General features: G+C 55.2%; 1 protein-coding gene across 2 annotated transcripts in view; it reads right to left on the bottom strand.

Annotated features, from left to right (window-relative positions):
- The window catches only part of CXCL13 (C-X-C motif chemokine ligand 13), a 247952-nt gene that overhangs the window by 163618 nt on the left and 65632 nt on the right, over positions 1-18702 (bottom strand). The gene's annotated exons all lie outside the window — the stretch shown is intronic.

Genomic DNA, 18702 nt, shown 5'->3' with positions numbered 1-18702 from the left:
AGTGTAGAAGTTGATCCGGTTGTTGAGGTAGCTCGGGCCTTGGTCGTGTAGGGCTTTGTGCGCGTGGGTGAGGAGCCGGAAGGTGATTCTCTTGTTGACCGGGAGCCAGTGCAGATCTCTCAGGTGTCCGGAGATGTGGCTGCGTCGGGGGATGTCGAGGATGAGTCTCGCCGAGGCGTTCTGGATCCGCTGGAGTCTCTTCTGGAGTTTGGCAGTGGTTCCGGCGTAGAGGGCGTTGCCGTAGTCCAGTCGGCTGGTGACGAGGGCTTGGGTGACCGTCTTCCTCGTCTCGGTGGGGATCCACCGGAAGATCTTACGTAGCATGCGCAGGATGTTGAAGCATGACGAGGAGACGGCGTTGACTTGTCTGGTCATGGAGAGGGAGGAGTCCAGGATGAAGCCCAGGTTGCGTGCGTGGTCCGTCGGTTTGGGTGCGGTGCCCAGGGCGGGGGGCCACCAGGAGTCGTCCCAGGCGGAGGGCGTGGAGCCCAGGATGAGGACCTCCGTCTTGTCTGAGTTCAGTTTCAGGCGGCTGGTCGTCATCCATTCGGCTACGTCTCTCATCCCTTCGTGCAGGTTGGCTCTGGCGGTGGCGGGGTCGTTGGTCAGGGAGAGGATCAGCTGGGTGTCGTCGGCGTAGGAGATGATGTTCAGGTTGTGTTGGCGTGCGATGGCCGCGAGGGGGCTCATGTAGACGTTGAAGAGGGTTGGGCTCAGCGAGGATCCTTGGGGTACGCCGCAGATGACTTTGGTGGCCTCTGACTTGTACGGTGGTAGGCGGACTCTTTGTGTTCTTCCGTCGAGGAAGGAGGTGATCCAGTCCAGTGCCTTCTCCTGGATTCCGATGTTGCTGAGGCGCTGTACTAGGGTGCGGTGGCAGACAGTGTCGAAAGCCGCGGAGAGGTCCAGGAGGATGAGGGCCGCTGTTTCTCCGTTGTCCATCAGAGTTCGAAGGTCGTCGGTGGCGGCGATGAGGGCGGTCTCGGTGCTGTGGTTCGCTCGGAAGCCGGACTGTGATGGGTCGAGGGATCCATTCGTCTCGAGGAAGGCGGCCAGCTGTTTGTTGACGGTCTTCTCGATGACTTTGGCCGGGAACGGGAGGAGCGAGATGGGACGGTAGTTCTTGAGGTCGGTGGGGTCTGCTGTGGGTTTCTTGAGGAGAGCGCTGAGTTCGGCGTGCTTCCAGCTCTCAGGGAAGGTGGCGGAGTCGAAGGAGGTGTTGATGATGTCCCGCAGGTGGGGTGCGAGGACAGCGTCGGCTTTGTTGAAGACGTGGTGAGGGCAGGGGTCAGTCGGAGATCCGGAATGGATGGAGTTCATGGTGCGGATGGTGTCTTCGGTGCTGATCGGGGTCCAGGTGCGGAGGGTGGTGGTGGGTGGCGTCGTTGCGGTTGTGGCTTGCGTTGGTTGGTTGTTGAAGCTGTTGTGTATGTCCGTGATCTTGTTGTGGAAGTAGGACGCGAGGGAGTTGCAGAGGTCTTGCGACGGGGTGATGTCGTTGTTTCCGGCGTTGGGGTTGGAGAGCTCTTTCACGATGTTGAAGAGTTCCTTGCAGTTGTGTGCGTTGTTGTCCAGCCGGTCCTTGTATGCATTTTTCTTGGTGGCGCGGATCAGTTGGTGGTGTTTCCGGGTGGCGAGCTTGAGGGTGGTCATGTTGTCCGTCGTTGGTTCCCTTCTCCAGGCTTTCTCGAGGGCTCGACAGTTCTTCTTGGAGCACTTGAGTTCGTCGGTGAACCATGGTGTTTTTCTGCTGCAGGATCTGCTGGGCGGGGTCCTCAGAGGGGCGAGTTCGTCCGCGCAGTTGCTGATCCACTTCGTGAGGTTGTCGGCGGCCTGGCTGGGGTTCGCTGAGTTGGCGGGAGGGTGCTGGCTCAGGGAGGCGGTGAGCTGGTCGGCTGTGATCTTGTTCCAGCTTCTTCGAGCAGCCTGTTGCTGGAGGTGGTGGATCGTCGTTCTTTTGAAGGTGAAGTGGACGCAGCTGTGGTCCGTCCAGTGGAGTCCTGTTGCGTGGCTGAAGGTGACGTCTTTGCTGGATGAGAAGACGGCGTCGAGTGTGTGTCCGGCGAGGTGGGTGGGGGTGGTCACCAGTTGCTTGAGTCCGAGGTTGTCGAGGTTGTCGAGCAGGGTGATGGTGTTGCGGTCGTTGTTGTTCTCCAGGTGGAAGTTGAGGTCCCCCAGGAGGATGTAGTCGGCGGAGGGGAGAGCGTGCGGGCTGACGAAGTCGGCGATGTCCTCGCTGAATCGTGTGCGTGGTCCCGGGGGTCGGTAGATCAGGGTGCCTCTGAGGGTGGTCTTCGGGTTGGTGTGGATCTGGAAGTGCAGGTGTTCAGCGGTGGTGAGGGTGTCATCGGTGTTGGTAGTGATGCGGATGGTGTCTCTGTGGATGATGGCGATGCCTCCTCCGGTCTGGTTGTCGCGGTCCCTCCGGGTGATCTTGTAGCCCTCTGGGATGGCGATGGCGATGTCAGGGGCTGAGGAGGCGTTCATCCAGGTCTCGGTGATGAAGGCAACGTCGGGGGCGGTGGTGTCGAGCAGGTTCCAGAGTTCTACGGCGTGTCTGTGGACGGAGCGGGTGTTGAGCAGGATGCACTTGAGGTGGGTGCATCTGGAGTTCGGCTTGGCGGGTGCAGGGAAGGTCCGGATGCAGGTGAACTTGCAGGCGAGGCAGCTGAAGGGTCCGTGGGTGTGCTTCGGGGCGGCTCGGTGACATCCTGGGATGTGGCCGGCGTTGAGTGCGAAGAGGTCGGCGGCGCTGTAGGTTCGTCGGGTCGGCTTCCGTCGGTGGGGGCCAGGGGTCCTGGCGCTGGTCGCGATCCGGTCGCGGACGGTCGCAGACGGGCTTACCTTTGGCGCGCCTTCGGCGCACAATCGGCGCGCCCGCTGCGCGTGACCGCTGCGCGTTCGCACGGTCGCCATTTAAGGCCAAGTGCGCGGGTGGGCGGGGCAGCTGGGAGGCGGGAGCGGGGAGGGTTACAGAAGAAAAAGGGGCGGGGACAAGCGGCGGTGGCGGGAAGGGAGGGCGGGGGGCGGAGCGGTAGGCGGACAACCAGGAAGGAGGGTACACACGATACAATACTGAACAGGCACAAAATAGCGACAAAAACGGGGAAAAAGCAGAGAAAACAACAGATCAGTGAGACAGGCACAAATACCTGACAAAACAACCAAAACAAGGGGAAAAAGCGCTCGCAGCGGCGGCAGCCGGCGAACGAGGCAGAAACGAGGCAGCAGCGAGGCAAGGGGCACACGCAGCAGCTGGTGGCCGTGCGGCGCGGGGGTGTCCCACAAGTGGGTCACACTCACCTGCGTCGCACGGTCGCCATTTAAGGCCAAGTGCGCGGGTGGGCGGGGCAGCTGGGAGGCGGGAGCGGGGAGGGTTACAGAAGAAAAAGGGGCGGGGACAAGCGGCGGTGGCGGGAAGGGAGGGCGGGGGGCGGAGCGGTAGGCGGACAACCAGGAAGGAGGGTACACACGATACAATACTGAACAGGCACAAAATAGCGACAAAAACGGGGAAAAAAGCAGAGAAAACAACAGATCAGTGAGACAGGCACAAATACCTGACAAAACAACCAAAACAAGGGGAAAAAGCGCTCGCAGCGGCGGCAGCCGGCGAACGAGGCAGAAACGAGGCAGCAGCGAGGCAAGGGGCACACGCAGCAGCTGGTGGCCGTGCGGCGCGGGGGTGTCCCACAAGTGGGTCACACTCACCTGCGTCGCACGGTCGCCATTTAAGGCCAAGTGCGCGGGTGGGATAAAGATAGGTCCTATGATAATAGAAACCTAAGTAATATTGTGCCCCGGCGAGTGTGATGGCCGCTTCGGAGTGAAGCTCCTCCGTGCGGGCGGCCTAAGGCGACCTTACCGATGTAATCCGCGGTCTCCTGACCCCATGCTGCTGCCGCTCCGAATGCGGATGCTGCCCTGACCAGCTGGGCAGTCCCGGTGGCTGCGGGGAAGGCTCGCCGTGGTGCTACAGGCGGAGGGGACTCCGGGCCGTTCGGGCCTGGCCCCCATCTTCCCTAACTGCGCCGGAGAGGCAGGTAGGAGCGGCGCGGCACTTGGCTGCTGAGCCTCCGTCCCGCTGTGCGCCGGGTCGGGACGCACGCGCTTGCCGCTCGTCCCTCGCGGGTCCTGGGGGGGGCGCCGGTCTCGGAGGTGCGGCTGTGGCGGTTTGGCCTGGCCGCGCACTGGGGCCGGGGCCTCGAATTTCGGGCCTGCCGTGGGGCTGGGTGGGGAGCTGGGCGTTCCGCCAGGCGGAGACTGGGGCTGGGGGTGGTGGTGGCTGGATCGCCGCGGTGTGCTTCCTCTCCTCGAAGGCGGCCCCGCCGGGCACACGTGCGTGTTGGCCCGCAGCACCCACCTGCCCTTCTACTCTGCCACCAGGAGGGGTGCATTTTCCTACAGTGCTGCCCACAGCCACCATCACAGCGAGGCGGAGCTTGAGGAAGAGGGTTCCTGCTCTTTGCTACGTCCGACGACCGGGGGGAGGGGGGGGACTGATTCACCACGCTGCCACCTGAGTGCTGCACCCCCCCGGTTTACGCCGCACGCTGTGGTCTGGCTCTGCCCTGGCACGTCCTGCTGAGCCGTCTGCATCTCCCTGCACTCAATTGGGCGCCGACGCCGCACTTGCTGCCCTGAACATGGGGAAGAGGGACCCGAACCAGCGTAAATTGAGCTTTGACAAGACATCTCTTCTCGCCACAGACCCTCCGCCCGGCTCATCCACTGGGGCCTCTGGGTCTGCGGGCATGGGTGACACCGCCGCCATGGTTGCTACCATGCTGAACGAGATGCGCGCTGGCTTCAAGGCGCTCGACACCCGCTTTGACGACCTTGAAAAGAAAATTGCGGACATGGGCACCACAGTGCAGGCCCATGACAGGAGACTTGACTTGGCGGAATCCAGGATTTCTGACGGGGAGGACGGTGACGCTAAAATGCTTAAACGTCTGGAAAGGGTAGAAAAAATTCTCAAAGATGTGGCCCTGAAAAACGAGGATTTGGAGGCACGTGGTAGACGAAATAACCTGGGAATTCTTGGCGTGGCGGAGACGACAGCGACGGGTCGTTTTGATACCTTTGTTGAGCACCTCCTCATAGAACTGTTCGGCAGGGACACCTTCACGTCTGGCTTTGTGGTCGAGCGTGCTCATCGGTCTTTAGGCCCTAAACCTCGCCCTGGTCAGCCTCCGCGACCCATAATTGCCAGAACCATGAATTTCCGGGACCGGGACGCCGCACTTCGCGCTGCCCGTGAGGCCGGCGAGGTACGCTGGCAGGGTAGCGTCCTATCCTTCTTCCCAGATTTTACACTTCTGGTCCAGGAGGCCCGCCGCAAGTACAACGGGGTCAAAGCAACTCTACGCAATCTTGGCTTAAAATACGGCATGTTGTACCCGGCTCGCTTGAAGGTCGAGGTGAACGGGAGATTCCGCATCTTTGACACCCCCACGGAGGCTCAGGAGTTCTGCCAAGGCTACAGGAGACAGGGCTCACCATCGGCTTCTTGCTCCGCGACGCACTCCCCGGCCCGGACTGATTCGCAATCCAGCGCAGACCTCTTTGCTGAGACTGGCAAGGGATGAACGATCTCTGCTGCTCGATCTTCACTGAACCACTGCTACATCCTGCCTGGTGTCCTATTGATGGGTCATGGTCTGCTATCTCTTTGACTATTGTTCAATTTGTGCTTATGATTCTGATCACCTCGATTGGTGCGCCCGCACGGAGTGGTGTTGCCGCCCCCTATGGCGTATGCCTTAATGTTTTCCTTCTTTGGGGTTTTGGTCTATGTTCTACCTTACCGTTTAAGGTCATTGATAATGCTTGTTCAGTTTTGTACTTCGTATCAATGCTTGTTTGGGATCTGCCTCTCTGGGGATAGTGGGAGGCTGGGTGGCGGGTGGAGGGTGGGGATTGTCTTTTCTACTTTTTTCTTTTTTAAATGTGAGTATTGCTAGAACTACTGGAAGTGGACTGTTTACGACACAATGGACTGCCTTTTCTTTTGATGCAGAGCTATGGCTGGGGTAGGTTTGCAGTCTGGCCCGTCTAGACTCACGCTTATGTCATGGAATGTCCGTGGCTTGAACAACACGCGCAAGCGCAAGCAGGTGTTGAACTACGCGGCACGCTACAAGGTGGATGTGCTCTTTTTGCAAGAAACACATTTAGCGAAGACAGACACCTCCTCGATGGCTCAGGGTTGGGGCAACAATAGAATATTCTCGAACTACAGCAGTTATTCCAGAGGGGCTGCTATCTTTGTGCACAAGTGCGTTCCCTTTGTGTTTACTGGCAGTGCGACAGATGCTGAAGGTCAGTATGTGCTCGTTTCTGGTGTGCTGTTTGGGTACAAGCTTACGCTGGTTGGGGTATATGGCCCTAACGTGGACTCCCCCGCCTTTTTCCATGACCTACAGCTGCTGCTGCTTCACTCGGACATAGACCTGTTAGTGATGGGGGGTGATTTTAACCTACTAATGACCCCGGACAGGGATAGCACCTCCCCTTCCCCAGACTGCAAGACGCAGGCCAGATCAGTCCTCGCAGAGCTTTGTACTCACTTTTCCCTAGTAGACATTGAAGCTAGACTGCACCCTGACACCCCTGAGTATACTCATCATTCTGGTTTCCACAACACTAGCACTAGGATTGACTATTGGCTCCTCTCCCCTGGTGTCGCTGGATGGGTGGAGGGTCTCTCCACTCTGCCGCGAACGCTGTCCGATCATTCTCCTGTTACTTTGGCTCTGCTGATTCCTCGACTGGGTGGCTATGAACGTCAGTGGAGGTTTCCAGGCAAGGCTCTGCAGGATCCAGTCTTTACAGAGGAGATCCGCGGAGCCTTTGACGAGTACTTTGACATCAACACGGGCAATGTGAGCTCCTGGGCTACACTCTGGGATGGTTTCAAGGCCACCATTCGCGGGGCATGCATTGCTAAACATGTAGGGGCTCTGCGGGAGATACGCTCTACACTGTCCCACATTGAGGATGAACTTTCTGCAATAGATAGGGACCTCATTGCTTCTCCATCACACGCACAGGAGGCCAGGCGACTGACTTTGCTGATGGAGTTTAGGGACGCTGCTGACAGGGAGCTGCACTTTTTGGGTAAACACTACACGGCGCGTCAGTATGGGGAGGGGGAGAGACCGGGTAGACTACTCGCGCAGATGCTTCATCCGCCCCACCAGGCGGCCTACATCTCTGAGGTAGTGGACGCGCATGGCACACGACACTACTCACCCCTGCTGTCTGCGACACTTTCTTGCACTACTACAAAATTCTCTACACTTCCTCGTTGGCGGGCGATCAGCGCGACCCCGGCCCCTATATAAATGAGATCGCCATGGTGTACCTCGAAAAATACATGCAGGACTTTTTGGCCATGCCTATAACCCCTGACAGCATAGTTGAGGCCATTGATTCACTGCGAAGCTCGTCGGCCCCGGGTCTCGACGGCTTCTCTGCAGATTTCTATAAGGAATATAAGGAAGAGTTGGTGCCGAGGCTAGTGGAGGTCTATGCTGAGGCCCTTGAATCTGGCGTTCTCCCTCCCACACTCAGGGAAGCGGTGATTGTTCTTCTTCCCAAGCCCAACCGCGATCCCTCCTTCTGCAGCTCCTATAGACCCTTGTCCTTATTGAACTTAGACTACAAGATTTTGGCTAAAGTCCTGGCGATCCGTCTGTCCCTACTGATGGGATCCATTATTTCCCCTGCCCAATCCGGTTTTGTTCCACACAGGTCCACCTCCCTAAATTTACGCACACTGTTCTCGGTTCTGCACAGAATTGACCCGGCCACTCCAGCTGCAGCGGTGTTCTTAGACGCCGAAAAAGCGTTCGACACATTAGAATGGCCCTTCTTCCTATCGGTCATGCGTCGCATGGGCATGCCAGAACTGTTTGTGGCGACGGTCGAACTGCTGTACACAGCGCCGACTGCCCGGATCCGTTTAAACGGCACCATCACCGCGCCCTTCTCTCTTTCCCGAGGCACCCGTCAGGGATGCCCTCTATCCCCCTTGCTGTTCATTCTGGCTATGGACCCTCTGGTGCGCCATTTTCAGGAGAAACACCTCCACCGAGGACTCCAGTTTCGCACTGGTCCTCGCCTTGTCTCCCTGTATGCGGATGACACAATATTATATGTCTGTAATCCTCACACAAATCTAGAGCCTTTACTGCTGGAAATTGCCCGCTTTGGCGGATTTTCGGGTCTTCATATCAACTGGCACAAGTCTGTGATTTTTCCGCTTACCCCAGCCACCTCAAAGTGGTCGTGTACTTATCCTCTTGAGTGGAACACGGATTCTGTGAAATACCTGGGTATCCATGTCCATTTAGACACAGTGTCCATTGTTCGCTTGAACTACGGCCGTGCACTTGACTTCCTGGAAGACAACACGGAGCGTTGGATCCATCTTCCATTGTCAATGGCTGGTCGGATTGCCATTCTTAAAATGATTGTACTCCCCCGGTTTTTGTATCTATTCAACAATATTCCTATCCCACTCACAAAGGTCTTTTTTACCCAACTTCGCTCTGCCTTATTGCGCTTGGTGTGGGGTGGTAAGAACCCCCGAGTAGCTTGGCGTACGCTGACGCTTCCTTATGAGCGCGGCGGATTCGGAGTGCCTGATTTTTATCTTTATTATCTAGTCGCGCAATGCTCGTACGCCCATTCCTGGTTTCACCCGGACGCCAGAATTCTCCATCTGTGTCCAGAGGCCGACATGGCACTTCCAGTGGCCCTCCAGTCCCTGCTTCCCCGAGGGATCCCCCGGGATCCTCAGGATATACAAACTGTCTCCACCACATGCTGGGCCTGGGAGAAGCTGAGACAACTGCTGCGCATTGATCTGCTGTATTCCCCTGCTCTTCCGTTACCTAACCCTCACTGGCTCCCCATCACTGGCGACCCGGTGGTGCGCCGCACCCTATCCAAGTTCCAGCTATCCACTGTTGGGGATCTTTTCCCAGATGGCCACACTTTCTCCATAACTGAGGATCAGAGGTTTCAAGACCGAACTTTCATGGACTCTTTTACTTTGACTAGGGTTAGGTCCATGCTGCGCGCTGAGTTCCACACATTCCCGCTTCCCCCTGAGGACGTTGCCGCGCTCACACACATAATCCAATCTCAGATGGGAGCGCATGTGGTCTCAAAGCTCTACAGACTCTGCTTGACCTCGCTTCCCTCATCGGATGCTGCGGTGAGAGCCGCGTGGGAGGGAGACCTCGGCACCCAGATCACTGGAGACCAGTGGGCGGCGTGTTGCACTGCCACCAGGGAAGTGTCCATAAATAGCAGGCACAAGCTTATACACTTCAAGTTCCTGAGGCGGATGTACCACACTCCAGCTCTAGCTCACAAAATTGATACAAATAGGCCACACTCCCGCCCCAAATGCAATGCCCCACAGGCTGATTTTGCCCACCTTTCCTGGACTTGCCCCCTTTTACGAAACTGGCTTCAGGTCCATAAGTTCCTGGGGGACATTCTGGGCCTGCCATTGGTGCCAACTCCAGAAATAGCGCTCCTTGGCTACGTGGTCAACTTTCGTAGCCCACTCCGTAGGTTGGCAGCCATTTGTTTCTTACTAGCCAAGCGGGAGATAGCGCTACACTGGTGTGCTAGGCGTCCCCCCACTGTACATGCTTGGCTCCGCAGTCTGGCTTATTGTAATGTTAACAGTGTTGAATACTCTGGACAACTTCCCTCTGCATCCCGGCCACTGGACATTTGGGGACCATACCGTTCATATGTTGCGAAACTTACACAGGAAACACAGGCTCGTTCGATTACCTCCATTGTACCGGAGGGTGTGGGCTAGACTGCTTAGTATCGGGCCGCTATGCCCGCCTCCCTTGCTGCTCCCTTGTTCCCGAGACTTGGCGCGGCTTCGGCTAGGCTTTGGGGGCGCCTCTCTGCCCCAGACTTAGTTATGTATGTATGGATTTGCTTAATGATCACTGTGCGTTTGAAGGTGAATTCCTCTTGCACCGTGGCTTGCTACGGTTCATGCGGCTGCCATTAGCCTTACGGATCGCCACCGCTTGCTCAATGTCCGCATCTTTATGTACATTTTGTGCTTTGGTCTACCCCTTGGTTCTTATGTACTCACAGGTATGATTTATTGTTTGATTCTAAGTTCTTTCAGAGATTTTTTTTTCCTTCATATGCCAAACTTAAGTTTTCCTTGCCAGCATATTGAAAATTTGTATTGTGTCATACTTATTCGCCATTGCTTTGTGTATGACTGCTGGTTTACTGATAACTGTTACTGGAGGGACCTTCTCGGGTCCTGTTTCATTGATCATTGTACACACATGGATTGCTTCTTTTGTTCAATAAAGAGATTTAAAAAAAAAAAAAGTAATATTGTGCCCCCCTACAAATATGGGAATGACATCCACAAATGGATAATTGCTTTGGAGAGGGCTTGCAAAGTACAGCAGGTACCCCAAAGTCAGTGGGCAGCAATCTTGTGGCTCTCATTTTCAGAAAAAGGTAGAGATACGCTCCTCACAGTTAGTGATGAGGATGCTAAAAACTACTCAGCCCTGAAGAGTGCTCTAATTGATGGGTTTGGCTTAACCACTGAGCAATATAGGTTGTTGTTCAGGAAAACCCAGAAGGCACAGACTCAGGACTGGACTGATTTAGTAGATTGTGCTACTAAGGCTCTGGAGGGCTGGTTATTGGGCAGCAAAGTTATAGCGCGCTACTCACCTGGAGGGTCTCAAGGCGCTTAAGGGAGATAAGTTCACTATTCATCGAACAGCCAGGTTTTGAGTAGCTTTCTGAAGGAGAGGTGGTTCTGTGTGAGACGGAGGTGGGTGGGGAGGGAGTTCCAGGTCTTGGCCGCCAGGTAGGAGAACGATCTTCCTCCCATGGTGGCTTTCCGGATGCGTGGAATCGTGGCGAGGCCTTGGTTGGACGATCGAAGGTGGCGGGTGGGGTGTAGAAGGTCAGGCGAGTGTTGAGGTATCTGGGACCTAGGTCGTGGAGTGCCTTGTGTGCGTGGGTGAGGAGACGGAACGTGATTCTTTTGTTGACGGGGAGCCAGTGCAGGTCTCTCAGGTGACCGGATATATGGTTGTGGCGGGGTATGTCTAGGATGAGTCTAGCGGAGGCGTTCTGAATACGTTGAAGTCTTTTCTGCAATTTGGCTGTGGTTCCGGCGTAGAGGGTATTTCCGTAGTCCAAACGGCTGGTGACGAGTGCTTGGTTGACTGTCTTCCTTGTTTCGGTGGGGATCCATCGGAAGATCTTTCGGAGCATGCGAAGGATGTTGAAGCATGATGAGGAGACGGCGTTGATTTGTCTGGTTATCGAGAGGGAGGAGTCTGGGATGAATCCCAAGTTGCGAGCATGATCCATTGGTTTTGGTGCGTTGCCTAGTGCCGGGGGCCACCATGAGTCGTCCCAGGCAGAGGGAGATGTGCCTAGGATGAGGACTTCCGTCTTGTCAGAGTTCAGTTTTAGGCGGCTATTCTTCATCCATTCGGCTACATCTTTCATCCCTTCATGTAGATTAGTTTTGGCGGTGGATGGGTCTTTGGTGAGGGAGAGGATCAGCTGGGTGTCGTCTGCGTAGGAGATGATGTTGAGGTTGTGTTGGCGTGCGATGGATGCGAGGGGGCACATGTAGATGTTGAAGAGGGTGGGGCTGAGCGATGATCCTTGTGGAACGCCGCATATGACTTCGGTGGCCTCTGATCTGAAAGGGGGAGGCGGACTCGCTGTGTTCTTCCGGCGAGGAACGGGATGATCCAAGCTAATGCCTTATCCTGTATCCCGACGTCCCTGAGGCGTTGTACAAGGGTGCGGTGGCAGACCGTGTCGAACGCTGCGGAGAGGTCCAGGAGGATGAGGGCCGCTGTTTCTCCGTTGTCGAGCAGGGTCCGGATGTCGTCTGTGGCTGCGATGAGGGCGGTCTCGGTGCTGTGGTTGGCTCGAAAGCCGGATTGTGAGGGGTCGAGGGAATTGTTTGATTCAAGGAAGGCGGCAAGCTGACTGTTAACGGTCTTCTCTATGACTTTGGCGGGGAACGGGAGGAGTGAGATGGGCGGTAGTTTTTAAGTTCGGTGGGGTCTGCTGTAGGTTTCTTCAGGAGGGCGCTGAGTTGGGCATGTTTCCAGCTTTCCGGGAAGGTAGCTGTGTCGAATGAGCAGTTGATGATGTCCCGAAGTTGGGGTGCGGTGACGGAGTCGGCCTTGTTGAAGATGTAATGGGGACATGGGTCGGTTGGAGATCCGGAGTGGATGGAGTTCATCATGCGGATGGTGTCTTCAGTGCTGATCGGGGTCCAGGCGTGGAGGGTGTTGGTGGGGGGCTTCGGTTCGGTGGTGGGGGGAGTGGACTGGTCGCCGAAGCTGTTGTGTATGTCTGCTATCTTGCTGTGGAAGAACGAGGCTAGAGAGTCGCAGAGGTCTTGAGAGGGAGTGATGTCGTTGTTGGTGAGCTCTTTGACAATGCTAAAGAGTTCCTTGCTGTTATGAGCGTTGTTGTCTAGTCGATCCTTGAACGCTGATTTCTTGGTGGTGCGGATTAGCTGGTGGTGTTTGCGAGTGGCGTTCTTGAGGGCGGTCATGTTGTCTGTGGTGGGGTTTCTTCGCCAGGTATTCTCAAGGATGCGGCAGTTCTTTTTGGAGTTCTTGAGGTCGTTGTTGAACCAGGAGGCTTTTTTGCTTCCTGTCTTGTTGGGTCCGTTGATGTAGCAAGGGGTGTTTGGTTCAGAGATGTGGTGAGCTGGTCGATGGTAGTTTTGTTCCAGTTTCGGCGGGGAATTCCTTGCGAGTGGTGGTGGGTCGTAGTTTTCTGAAGCTAAAGTGGACGCAGCTGTGGTATGTCCAGTGGAGTCCCGTGACGTAATTAAAGGTGATGTGCTTGCTGGAGGAGAAGATTGGGTCAAGCGTGTGACCGGCGTAGTGGGTGGGGGTGTTCACCAGTTGTCTGAGTCCAAGATTGGCGAGGTTGTCCAGCAGGGTGGTGGTGTTGTTGTCATTGTTATTTTCCAGGTGGAAGTTGAGGTCCCCAAGGAGGATGTAGTCCTCGGAGGGGAGGGCGTGTGGGCTGACAAAGTCAGCGAAGTCTTCGCTGAATTGTGTGCGGGGTCCTGGGGTCTGTATATGAGGGTGCCTCTGAGTGTGGTCTTGGGGTCGGTTTGGATTTGGAAGTGGAGGTGTTCGGTGGCTAAGGGGGTGTCGTCGGAGTTGGTCGAGATGCGGATGGTGTTCTTGTGGATAATGGCGATGCCTCCTCCTGTTTTGTTGATGCGGTCTCTTCGGATGATCTTGTATCCGTCCGGGATGGCTATGGCGATGTCGGGTGCTGATGAGGCGTTCATCCAGGTTTCCGTGAGAAAGGCGACGTCCGGCGCTGTGGTGTCGAGTAGGTTCCATAGTTCAATGGCGTGTCTGTGGACCGAGCGGGTGTTGAGCAGGATGCACTTCAGGTGGTTGTTGTTGGAGTTCATTTTGGTGTTAGTGGTTGCAGCGTGGGTCCTGATGCAGCAGAACTTGCAGGAATGGCAAGTGAAGGGTCCATGGGTACTTCCTGGGGCGGCTCGGTGACAGTCGATAAGGCGTCCGGTGTTGAGTGCAGAGAGGGTTGCGGCGTCGTACGTTCGGCTGGTGGGATGGTCTCTGGGTGGGCCAGGGGGTCTGGCGCTGGGCGCGGTCCAGGCGCGGACGGACGTAGCCGGGCTTACCTTTGGCGCGCCTTCGGCGCGCATAGGGCGCGTCCGCTGCGCGTACGTTCATCTGTCATAAGTGGAAAGTGGGGGGGGGCGGAGCGAGGGAGGAGCAGCTGGGATGCGGGTGCGGGGTGGCGAGTGGGGAGGGGATCAGTGATGCTGGAGGGAGCGGGGGTGGGGCCGCAGGGGAGCAGCGGCGGGGATCGCGATGTACACAAAACTAAATTAAGCACAATAATAAAGCAGGCACAACAGTATCAGCAGGGGCACGGAGGACAATGAAATAAAATCAGTGCAGCAGCAATACCAAATGAATGCAGCCTCAGAACACAACAGTACAGCAGGGGCACGGAGGACGATAAAATTAAATCAATGCAGCAACAATACCAAATGAATGCAGCCTCAGAACTTATCTCCGGAGGGCAGCGGCAGCGATGGGGCGTGAGGAGCGACTGGCACTGACCAGGTCAGGTCGGATCACAGCTCCCGGCTTATCGGACCTCTCCTGTTGGTTCCAGTGGGAGGGAGGAGCAGCTGGGAGGCGGGTGTGGGGTGGCGAGTGGGGAGGGGATCGGTGATGCTGGAGGGAGCGGGGGTGGGGCCGCGGGGGAGCAGCGGCGGGGATCGCGATGTACACAAAACTAAATTAAGCACAATAATAAAGCAGGCACAACAGTATCAGCAGGGGCACGGAGGACGATGAAATAAAATCAGTGCAGCAGCAATACCAAATGAATGCATCCTCAGAACACAACAGTACAGCAGGGGCACGGAGGACGATAAAATTAAATCAATGCAGCAACAATACCAAATGAATGCAGCCTCAGAACTTATCTCCGGAGGGCAGCGGCAGCGATGGGGCGTGAGGAGCGACCGGCGCTGACCAGGTCAGGTCGGATCACAAAACACTTCATCTACTCAAAAGAAACCTTATTGCCATGTCTGTAAACAGCCTGGCCACTGGAAGACTGACATTAGTTGCCCAAAGGCCAACAAGAAGGAAAACATTCCACCAAGTAATACTCCCAGACCTCCTGTTACTATTAGTAGTAATCCCCCAGGTGGTGGGAGTGCCCCCAAAAATGTGGCTGGTACTTGGGGAACACAGGTGGACTCTGGCCTAACCAGGTCTTCTAACAAAGAAACTCTAGTCTGTGAGGATGGCATGGGGTTTGCCAACTTTACTGCTTGTCCCAACACTTTGGGTAAGTACAGACAGGAGCCCCACATCAATGGCCAGAAAGTTGAAGCCTATAGAGACACAGGGGCTAGCATCACTATGGTGACTAACAGTCTAGTCCCCTGAGGACAACTTTTACCTGGGTTCACCTATCAGGTGACCAACATTGATGGAGTGCAGAAAGATCATCCCATGGCAGTAGTAAATCTCAGCTGGGGAGGTGTCGCTGGCCCAAAGAGAGTGGCAGTGTCTACAAACTTGCCTGTAGATCGTCAACTGGGAAATGATCTAGAGATCTCAGCCAGGGCTGGGGTAGAACAAGAAACCCATTCCAAAATGGTAGGCCTTCCAGAAAAGGTTAGTGGGGCTGTGATGGCCACAGCCCCAGCTCAAGCAGAATTCCTTCCTAAAGAGGTTGGAATGGCGGTGATGGTCACAGCCCAAGCTCAAGCAGACTTCCCTGAAGAGGTTGGCAGGGCTGTGATGGTCACAGCCCAAACTCAAACAGATTTTTGTGTTGTGAAGCCTGAAACTATGGATCACTCCACACAGACAGAGAGTATTGGGGGAGGAAGAAAAGTCTCCCTCCCACCAGACATTAGGTTAGAGTCAGCCTCCTCGGGAAACTGACCCTACCCCTTGTGAAGGAACTGCCCCAGAGGTAGTCAGGCCTAGCCTGGCAGATCCCCTGATGTCAGTTGACCCTTCCAAGGTGGGACCCAGTCTGGAGCAGGTAACCTGCCGCTCTCTACCCTGCCTCAGTCAGCCCAGGGCTGTAGAGGTCAGGGAGGCCAGTGGACCCCAAAGGGCCCCCTGTCCACAGGAACCCCCCCATCAGCAGATTAGGGGCACCAAAGCTAGCAGCCCTAGCAAGGTGAAAAGTACAAAAACTCCTGAGGGATCTCCCTTACTCTTAGTTAGGAACCTCCCCCAGATGGACTCTGTTGGGCACAGCCAAACCTGGGACCCAAAGTCCCCACACCTGACCTGTCCCCCCAGTAAGCCAACAAATGGGACCCAGCCTCCAGCTGTAGGCAGCCAGAGGTTGACCCCGAGAGCACAGTGCAACTCAGTCATGGAAAGAAAGGCCTATATGGTGGATAGTGATTGGAGGAAGCTGAGCCCTACATTAGCTGAGCCTCACTTCAGTACTCCATCTCAACACCTGCCTTTTACTTTGCCAAAACACACCACAGGTAGAGATTCCCTATGGTGGAGACCCTCTGATCCCCCTAGGGAGAGGGATTGCTTAGTGGACCATGAGACAGGGGTAACCATGCTAGTGCACGTACTTCCTTACATGGCCACTTAGGCAATATAGGCTTACCTGGTCAAGGGGGGGGGTTGTGACTATGGTTACCCCAGATTTTTTGCCTAGTGTTTAGCTGGTTTTCGACTTAGTTGGCCTGGTATCCTGCTAATCAGGGCCCCAGGCTATCTGCTCTCACTGTCAAATGGATTCCATGTACTTTAGGTACATCACCAATTGGGAAATGGGTCACCCTTGTGAGTCCCTGTATAGTGTACCATAGGTACCCAGGGCATAGGTGCACCCAAGGCCTACCAGGGGCTGCAGCATATCTTATACCACCCCTGGCTGGCCATCCAAACTGACACAACTGGCTGATCACTCAGCTGGGGCAAGGTCGTGTAATTACCCCTTGCTTAGGTATAGTATTCCTATACCTACCATTATATATAGACACATATGTACCTATACGTCACTCCTATGGCAGGCAGAGTGCTTGGTTTTATGAGAGATGAGGCTCTAGCATGAGCTGAGCCTGTCTGCAGCTTTCGGAATAATGTCCTTATAGCTGTTCTATGATATAGCCATACCATATACTCTTAAGTGCATTATAATCCTTGTGGTTAAATGCTAACTCTGGTTTGGTTTTATCAAAGCATGTCGTGTAAGGTGTCATACGCTTTGGAATACTACCCCCTCGCCAGTTCTGGCGACCTGGGTAGCATTCCACCCTTCTAGAGGGAGAAGATATGTTGTTCCTGTTAATCCCGGTTAAAGTTAACCAGAGTCTCAGCATCACAAAATGGATGCTGCTGCCACACACACAAGACTGACCTCCTGCTGCTGGGAGTCCTTCCAGCGAGGGAGGCTTGGACAATAGGTTTCCTGTCTTGGGAGGTGCAAGCACCACCCCAGACAGGCCATAGTGTATTGGGGCAGGGAGGGCTGAATGAAATGAGACACTGCCTGGGGCACACAAGGTGTCCCATGCATAGCCCAGTTCAAACCAGTTGCTGGGGCACTCCAGCCCCAGCTCTGGCACGAAACTGGACAAAGTAAAAGGGGTGTAACCACCCCTTCCCTGGTCCCACCCATAGGAGGAACCTAGCAGGTAATCCAGCCCCTCAGATTAGTATATAGGTAGGAGCTGAGTCAAGAGACTTTAGATTTATCCTGAACTGAAACTTGAAACGAAACTTTGGACCTTCGACATTCTACTGCAACTAGAAGACTGAAGAATCTCCCTTGTGGTCAAGGAGTGACCACCCTGTGCAAACAGGCACCATCCAGCGATCTGCGGTTTACTTTGTCGACGCTCCCGCTGGAGCCCGAGCACAGAGTCCGACGAGAGCCAGACTTCCAGACTTCTTTGACGCCGATCCACAGCCACAGCAAAGCTGAGACCCGTGGAGGCGACGAGAGATGTGGGACCGGCCATCTTGAATAACCTGCCCTTTGCTACTTGTGCACCTTCTGAGGCACCCTCGAAGTTGTGCATTGGGGATTGTGAAGCCCCAGCCCCGAGCACCTTCTGCACCGACGCACAGCCTTCCACACTCCACGAGTGCCGCGTGGGGCCTGCTGGTGTTTTTGTGCTCGACGCATCTGTATGGTTACTTGCCATTGGCTAGTGGCCTCTGTGACGACAAACCTTTAAATCTGAACCACCTGCCTGGTTGCTCCAGGTGAGCCCCTGCTTCCCTGCAAAGGAGAAGCCCCCTAGACCTTGCTGGTCTAACTCAAAGCGAATATTCGATTCCTGCATGGGTTGCATTTGCCAAGGCCTGTTGACTCCAATCCGGAAGCCGACACCGCCAACAGCGAGATCCTTTGTGGGACAGTCCGTATCCAGCTCCTGGTTGTCGTCGACGCTCCTGGTCCATGTGTTGCAGAGTCAAGCTTCACAACATCACCTGATTGCTTCGCGACATCGCCTGGTTCCTTCCTTGTCCTTCCTGGTCACTGGCTAGTGACCCTGACTCTGTCCCCTCTGCTTTCAGGTACTCTTCATCCTCGATCCGCCCTTGGATCCAACCGAACACTTCTCTCCTGGTCGCCTGCAGCATCTTTTTACAGGTCTCCATAGGAATCAGCGACGAAACCTGACACAACTTGACACCTATGCACCTGGCTCCTGTGGGTGAGGTAACGCGGGCACTCCGATGCTCCTGTAGGTATTGACTATCCTACTGTCCTAGTTTTCAGTGGTTTTCTCCTAGTACATCCAGAAGTGTACTAAAAGAACTAGTTTCTAAATCTTATGTTCCCATTGTTTCCCTATGGTAACTCGCGTGTGTGAATTGACACTCGCACGCATCCCGTGGGCCTCCTGCTCCCTCACTCTTGTTAGCTCAGCGTAGCCCCTGCAATTCCCTAGGCCTATCCTGTGTTCGTGACGTGGTTCTAATATCACTATTTTAGTATATGGTTTTACGTGCCCCTAGGGCCCTACTGTATATTGTGCAACTTATTGTATGGTAATTAAGTAACTTGTTATGTGCTTTAGCCTCTGACCTCATAAAGAGTTCAGAGGGGTTGTGTTTATAATAAATACAT

Source organism: Lissotriton helveticus, chromosome 2_1, assembly GCF_964261635.1.
Source record: "Lissotriton helveticus chromosome 2_1, aLisHel1.1, whole genome shotgun sequence".
NCBI classification, from domain to species: Eukaryota; Metazoa; Chordata; class Amphibia; order Caudata; family Salamandridae; genus Lissotriton; species Lissotriton helveticus.
Note: the sequence above shows the minus strand (reverse complement) of the source record. Positions and strands in the feature narration are given on the sequence as shown.